Here is an 8333-nt window from a genome sequence, read left to right on the forward strand (position 1 = left end):
GAGCTGAGCAAATATAAGTAATCACAAGTGTTTACCTCCTGTACACTATATTATCCAATAATCTACCCAAATAAAACAATATCCCTTTATATAAGACAGCAAAGAAACAATTGAAAATGAGAGGAAGAATAAAACACATATAAAGCAAGCAGCAGCTTTGAGGCTACAACCTGTGTGTTAACAAGATATTTTAATAGGCTATTTCTCTGTCTTCGCAGAACTCAGCATGTCTAGAAACACAATTTCAAAGCTGACTTTCTATGACACCAGCTTGTTCCCATCTCTGTAACCAGCTTATTGCAGCTATGATAACAACTGATCAAATTGTAAACCTGATCATAAGGTCTGCTCCCTCATCTTCTTTGTTCCTTGGCTGGATGTCACTTCAGGAAGCTGCAGGGATTCAGAGTGGTGGCTGTCTGTGGCATCCATCCCCTCCCTAACTTGCCATTAAGGCTGCCTGATCCAGGAGGAGCTGGATACAGAGTCTCCAGCCATCAACCCCACCTGGGTCTGGTCCCAGCTGAAAAGAAATCAAAGCTGCAGAGGGAGGCAGAACGGCTGGCAGGAGGGATAAAAGGCCTCTGTCTTGTGTCATTGCATCTCAAGGGTCACACCTGTAAAATACTGACCTGCCCAGAGGCCCATGCCCCTCAAACAGTAAATTGGGTCTGATAGCTGTGTGCTACCTGGAGCACCCAAAGCCCAAAGACAAAATATTAAGTAGGAGACACCCGAGAGAGGTCACTTGCCACTGGGAACATCCACAGGCTGCCCCTTGAGAAATAAATCCAGTTTGAGTCACCCCCAGCAGATCTGACAGGCAGAAACATGGATTCAACCATTTGGCATGTGGGTATCAGTCTGCATCTCATCAGGCAGCTGGACTTGATTTCTGCATGCCTCTCCCTTTAATACCCAGGTATTTCTTCATGTGGAGAAAACAGATGGTCCCTGTGCTGCCTGGCTCTACCATGAGCAACTTATGTGTTGGCAAAGGCATTTTTTATATTATTGGAAGTGCTGAGATGAATTGGGAATCCCACATTATGAGTACTGAGAAATTATGTTTTCTCAGTGAAGAGAGTAGTGGGACAAGAGGAACATGCTCTGCCATTTCTCTGCAGAATCATTTCTCTGTGCTTCATCCCTCAGTGGGGAAACTGAGGAGCTGGGTAGCTCAGGAGCCAAGTCCTGTGCTCAGGATGAAAGCAAATCCCTCCCAAAGGTCCCACGCCAGCTGCAGCCTGGCTGTGTGACCACAGAAGACAAAGAGGAAGACATTTGTTCTATGACACAATGTAGAGCCTTAGGTGCCAGGGCACCTGAACAAAAAATGAGGCCATGCCATGCCCTGAGGCTCTGCACAGCTCAGGTTAGGAGACACCATCACAGACACATTGTCATACACAAACCCTAAATTAAGTAATTTATCTCCATGAGGGGAACTCACCATGCACACACGTACCTAAGTGTCTTGGTTTGAAAAGACAGGTGTCTGCTAAGGAAGGCAGGAACCTCCCTTGAAATGGAAAATGTAAATCCCCTCCCTCTGAATTATATAATTTTGAAATTAAGGGGCTCTCAGGCAAAGACATGGGAATAGGAATAGCAGTTCTTTACTAGGAAAATTAAAAATACAAATGCAATAGTACAAAAAAAATAAACCACTGACAGAGTCAGAGTACAACTTGACACCCTGTGTGTCAGGGTGGTGGCAGCAGTCCCATTAAATGGTGGCTCAGCCCTCCTGCAGTGCCAGCTGTGGCTCTGTTGGAGCAGGGATCCTGTACGACGATGGAGTTTTCCTCTGAAGGTTCAGTGCTGGTGTAGATGGGCCTGGTCTTCTTCTGGGAATGCAGTGGAGAAGAAAGCTGCTCCTCTGGGAATGCAGTGGGAAGAGGCTGCCTGAGTAGTTCCAAATCTCAGAATATATCCAGGTAGGAATGCTTGGCTCCTCCCCCTGGGCAGAGCATCTCCCAGTGGGATGATGGAATTTTATCAGTCCTTCAGTGACACTCAATGGCCCATTAACAGCAGATACCTCCCTGGAGGGAGGATTGCATGTGGAAGAGATAAAGAAAACTGCCCAATTAACACAAGATAACTGCCCCATCTCTAACAGATAGCAATAAAATAAACACCCTCAGCCACATTTTGCAGCCTAAGACACTGAGAGATGTTACACGCCCAATGTCAAATGGCCTTGCAAGTCACAGATCCTTTAATTTAATTACCAGTACTTGAAAATGCAAATCAAAGTTTCTGTGGATGAAAACAAGGCAATTGACTGACTCAAAAATCCTTAAATTTCTAATCTAAGATGTCCCTTTAGAGCTGAAAAAATTGCAGAAATGACTGCCACAGTAAGTAGATTAACCTTTTTTCTAAAGACATGAAGTATCCAACTAAGAAAGACTTTAGCTGCAGTAATTACTTGACTATAATAAAATAAGTGTATGTATTAAGTGTATTTCATCAAAGTAAACTAATTTTTATTCATACCACCAGAAGTAATAATAAAAGTTTAAAAAATCAGAACCATTGTTTCGTGTCTTAAGAAGCTTTAGAAGCACTAAGGAATTAAGGATTTGCTACTAAAATGTGGTGAATAAACAAAAACCACAGAACAATTTTAAGAAGCTTGAATAAACTAGAGAAATCAATGCAAGATAAATGAGAATCCAGAGAAATCTGATTTATATTAAAAATCCCTACAAAGAATCATGCATCATAGTCTGGGTGAAATGAAATCACTGTGTCTTTGTTCTAGACCTGAACAGACGTGCCCAAAATGCAGATTTCACCACAAGAGAGGCCATTTCCTGAGAAATTTGGGACAGCTATAGGTGGTGGTTCTGGCAAAGGTGTGTCATGCAAAGAAGCAGATCTCAGTGATAAGGATAAAACCAGGATGAGAGAAAACCGACAGAAGATGACCAGAATAAAAATATACAGGTATATGTGCCTAACATTTTTCTCCAGTTCTACTTTTATGGTGCTACTTGAAATTGCAATAAATAAACAAAACCCTGCTGCTTCAGAAGGGGAATCAGTGATCAGAGTTCTTTCAAGGTGCCATTGAAATGAAGGCAATAATTTTTTTGTTTGTACTGAAGCACATAAGCAGTTGTTTAACCAGCTCTGGGTCTTTCATTTTTCAGCTCTTGGCAGTGTTGGACCCTGAGCCCCTGCCCAGGCTTTGCTCACCAGCAGTGCTATGTGTGATTAGAGCATTTTAGTGCTGGAACTTAAAGCCCAAACCTGAAAAATGTCAACCTCACTTAAGAAGTGCTCAGCGCCCTCAGCTGTCTGAAAAGCACTTTGTTTTCTGACAGAATTTCAGTCTGAGTTTACTACCTCACACAGCCTCAGAAAAGTTCTCCTTCTCTACTTTTTCTTGCAAACCAAATTATTCCCAGTATTCACTGCTCTCCCAGTGCCCTGGGCAGGAACAACTTTCACTAGATTAAGCTTCTCAAAGCCCCATCCAACCTGGCCTTGAATACTTCCAGGGATGGGGCATCCATCCATAGCTTTTCTGGTCAATTTGGGCCCATTTTCACCACCTTCCTTGCAAAAAAAAAGTCACTCTTATGTGCACTCTAAACTTACCCTCTTTCAGTTTAAAACTATTTTCCTTTATCCTGTCACTACTAGTCCTGTTAAAAAGTCTCTCTCCATCTTTCTTACAAGCCCCCTTTCAGTATTTAAAAGCTTCAACAAGGTCTCCCCAGAATTTTTCTTCTCCAGGCTGAACAACCCCAACTCTTTCAGCCTGTTCACAGGAGAGGTGCTTCAGCACTTTATTTTCATGGCCTTTTCCTGGACCTGTTCCAACAGGTCCAAAGGCTACTTCTCCCCAGCCTTCTACTAAAACTGTGTGAGCATGTTTTGAGTCAGCACAAGCAAAACTGCTTTAGGTAAAAACTGATCCAGATCAAAAACCTCTGGCCTGGTTCACTCTGATCTGGTTGTATGTGTGCACCTGCACTTCCTTCAATGGCAGTGCTGTCTCAAAGAGGTTTAAACACCATACAAACTGCACTCCAAGGCTCCCTGCAGGAGCTATATTCCCAGGGGTGCTGGGGTATTCCTGCTGCCACCACTGAGACAAGTCAAGGCTGCAACATGAGAATATCCCTTAAATGATCAGGGAAATACTGCAATTTATGAGATGTTCTAGCAAGCTTCATTTCCACCTAGTAGAAAACACAGTATCTCAAGAGCAAGATGAGGACATGGTTCCATGTCTGCTCAGGGTTTATGGCTTGAAGACCCACAAGATGCTCTAGAAAAAAACCAAACAGTTAGCTCCTATCAGGAGTGTGATCTGGGGTGTCTTATTGGGAAATTCTGTACTGTAACAGCCTCCATAATGTTCTGGAATTTTCCTCTTCTGCATCCCATCAAAAATTCCAGTGCAACTCAGTTCACTGGGGTAGCACTACGTCCCTCCTCCAGATTGTGTAAAAAGAGAAATAGTGAGGAGTGCAATTACACAGCCCACTAGAGTGACATTTTCCACATTTAGCAGGAAAACAGCTTGTGGAGTCAAAGAGCTCTTCAACCAAACATCCTAGGAAGACATTTGAGGTAAAAAGAAAATAAAGGGCATGTATGACTGAAAACATTAGAAAGATATTTTTAAAAGTATTTAAGTGGTAAAATTCATTAAGAACTCATTTGCCTCCAGGCTATAGTTGAGAGTTATGCTTTTTAAATAATGTTTTTAAAATAATATAATTTTTTAATATTTAAAATAATGTTAAGTCTAAATATTTTTATTTTGACCATCTCTTTGCAGCCAGGAAGCAATGCTTTCTTTATGTCATAATGTTTGATGGGAACCTGGCTCATCCCTCCCCATGGCCCATCTGGTGGTATGGAGCTGTTCTCTTCTAATGAGGAACACAGGTGCATTTCAGGATACAGAAAGCAGTCTTATCTGCCAGAGATTTTTGCCACAGAACCTTCTGAAGAGAGCCTTCCTCAGCTCCATTCTTGTTTCATTTCCTCTTGAAGATTCATATAGAAAATTAAGAAGTTACTTCTTCCAAGGGGACAGTCCACTGTGTGTGATTGTTCCTCCACAAGATGCACTGACATTGCTCCTTGGCTGTCTGAGACTTCTCCATCTGACCTGGAATCCTCATGTTCCATTCCCTTCTTCCATGGCTCTCCAATTCCTTCTCAATTAAACCCTAAAACAGTCCCACTTTAACTTTTGATCATTCTTAGGGAAAAGAAAACCTCCCTCCCCTATGTCTGAGCCCTGGGTCACGTTTGCTGGTTGACCTGCCTGTGTTTTCCTGGCACGGCTGTACTTGGCAGCAATGCCACATTCCAAGGGCTTCAGACATTTTCTCACTCTGCTGCCTTCTTGGTGCAAATTTCACACTCAGAAAGAGCAAAAGAAAAGGGCAAAGATGCCTGTATTTTTTAAATCTTCTGGTATTCTGGAGCTCCTGACCTGTTCAACAGATGACAATATGGAAAGAGAATTGCTGCCATCTATTGGAAAGAGAAAACAAGGATGGTGGTCAGTTTGGTTTTTAGATTTTCTGCACATTTATCCATCTTATTTTTGGCATGGCACTGCTGAGTGAAATGTACTGCATCCTGAGTTGACACCAGTATCTGCTGAGCAGTCACAAAAGGGAAGACAGCCTGAACAAGGACCTGGATAAGTTATTCCACAGCCAGGAGCCAGTTCATCTCCTCTGCAATGACAGACACAAAATCACAAAACCAATCACAAAACCATCAGACCTGTGGTTAACATTTTGCTCTTCTCCTCTGCAAAACTTCTAAAGCAGCTTACTGACAGGCAGAAAATTACTTTGTCATCAGAGCTCCTAAGACAGGGCCAGGTACCTGGAGGAAATAGTGTGGAATGTTTTTCATTTCTGCTGCTCATGCTAGACTGTCCATAAGCGGGATATTTTTGCTAGTTTGACTCAAATCACTAAATTTATTAGGAAAAAAACCTACAGATAATATTTTTGACTGGTGACAGAATGAGTTGGTTTCAAGAAAGAAATCAGAGCTGCTGGTGAGGAATTCCAGCAACTTGGCACAATCAAACTGCAACTCACTAGAGGAAGGAAAAATCTGAAAAATAAAACTGTGACATCACAATTTCCCTACATTCCAGCAGTTTCTGTATTAGATCATCCAAAAATTGTCCTAGAGCATCTTTACTCTCCTGTGTCATTGCACAGGAGTGTTACATACCTGCAGTTGTAAAAGAAATTATACATTTGGCTATATGTGGGAGGGAAAGGGGTTCACAAAACACTGCACTGAACTCACAATGGGCCAAAAGCAGTTAGTTAGACACATTCTTTGGCACTTTGCTGCACATATCCTGCCCACAGCAGGGTTATTAGATTAAAAACAGGACCTTGGGTCATTTTTTTCCTACTACTTCATTTCTGTCATCTTTTGGCTTCCTGAACTTCCTTTTTGATTATTTTCCTTTGGAAGGTAAGAACAGTATCAATAGCAATAGATCCAACGCTGGACTGATAATCAAAAATCCATGATGATCCCAGATTTAAGCTGTCCTACTATCTGTCAGTGGCAGACACACATTCAGGTCATACATCTGATTTTGATGCTCTTTGTAGCTGTTTTACTGTAGATGATAATCTAAGGCCTAACTCTGTTTAATGTAAATTTTACCAGCTGGCTGTGAGCCCTCCCCAGGCCATGGTAGCACTTAATTGTTGGAAGAAATGAATGCATTTCATCTTCATAATCTTCTCTCTAGGTTATGGTGACATTCATCACAGAGTACTGCTGACTGCAGAAGTTGGATGTGCTTTATAACAACCCCTCTCCCCCACTTAATCTGCTCAAAGCCTGCAAAGAACATATCTTGATGGTGTTTTCAAATTACCTGTCAGCTGGAAATTAAGCTTAATCAGCAAATCTGAAGTCACAGCAAACACTCCAGCATTTATGCTGGCAAGAGGCCCAGGTATTAATCAAGGTTAGTAGTTCTTCCACAGACATGCAGATAGCTCTGTGGCAGATTAAACAAAGCCTCTTTAGGCACCTGAGCTGCTCAGAGGACATGATCCAGACAGGATAGGGCCTATTCTTTGTGTCCTGAGAGTCTTTGGGTTATGTCTGTACATTATCCATAGGATCCTGGCCAAAATCAGGAGTTTCCAGCAGCTACTGCAGCAACAGTCAAGGAGGCAATGCTGAGATTTGAAAGGCAGAAAGAGAAAAGCCAGCAGAAGAGATTCAGAGGCACGTGAGCTCCACATAAGCCACAACAGACAGAGAGATGGATAAACTGTAAGCTCTGAGTGTATATATATAGAGATATTCATAGAGAGGTGTTTCCAAAGTTCAAGCCTTGGCTGATTCTCAGGACTCAGCTCCCAGATAACTGCAAAAACAACACCTAAGATGTTAGCCCAGACTGATGTGATAATTCAGCACAATTCTTCATCATTTCAGACTAAGCTACACTGAATTTTCCCACATTTGCTAGGAGTCAGGGTGTACACAAAGACTGTTTCCATGGCTCAGATGCCACAAGGAAATGTCTTAAGTAATTTGACTGCATCTGAGCCCTCAGACCCAGAGGTGACCAATGGGTTTTTTTGCAAACAAATGTTATGGAGTGGTTTGGGGAAAGCTGGACACTTTTATACCTCTTACCTCCAAATATTTGTATTGCTGTATGGCATAGAGAGATGGGCTACTCCTAACTCAGCCCAGCAGTTCAGCCCACTCACCAGGAGAGCCAGAACAGATCTCCTTCCTACACAGAGCCCACACATTTCATTTCTGCGTGTCACCTGTAACCTGCAGAATTGTCAAAAGGATTCATCACATGAGAAACTGTGGTGAAAAAAAATCTGAATAAAATAGGTGGGCCCAAACAATTGCTTTATCCCTTGTATTCCCACAAGGCTGATGTGCAACAGGAATTCTGTGCAAACACTTTAATCTTCCTTAGACAGAAGCCATTTTTTTCTTTCATGTAAATAAATTGTCTCATATTTTTTATTTTTCCCAAAGCCTCTTTGGTTATTTATCTCCTTTCTGTATCTACAAGGACTCTAATTCTTCTTTGGCTTTAAAAAAGCAAACTGTTTCATTGCAATTAGAATCAGATATATGACTTCTGCTTCCAGGCAACCCACCTCCATTTTAGAACTGCAAGCAAGGACAATTCTTGCATTTGGATCTCTTCAAAGCATTGTGAGATACATAAATCTTACTTGCAGTGAAGCACACACTGAAAAGATAAACTGCTCCCCCAAAACTTCTGTATTTGTGGATTAAATAATATCTGCTCCCAAAAATTA

This window comes from Melospiza georgiana, chromosome 4 (assembly GCF_028018845.1).
Source record: "Melospiza georgiana isolate bMelGeo1 chromosome 4, bMelGeo1.pri, whole genome shotgun sequence".
Lineage (NCBI taxonomy): Eukaryota > Metazoa > Chordata > Aves > Passeriformes > Passerellidae > Melospiza > Melospiza georgiana.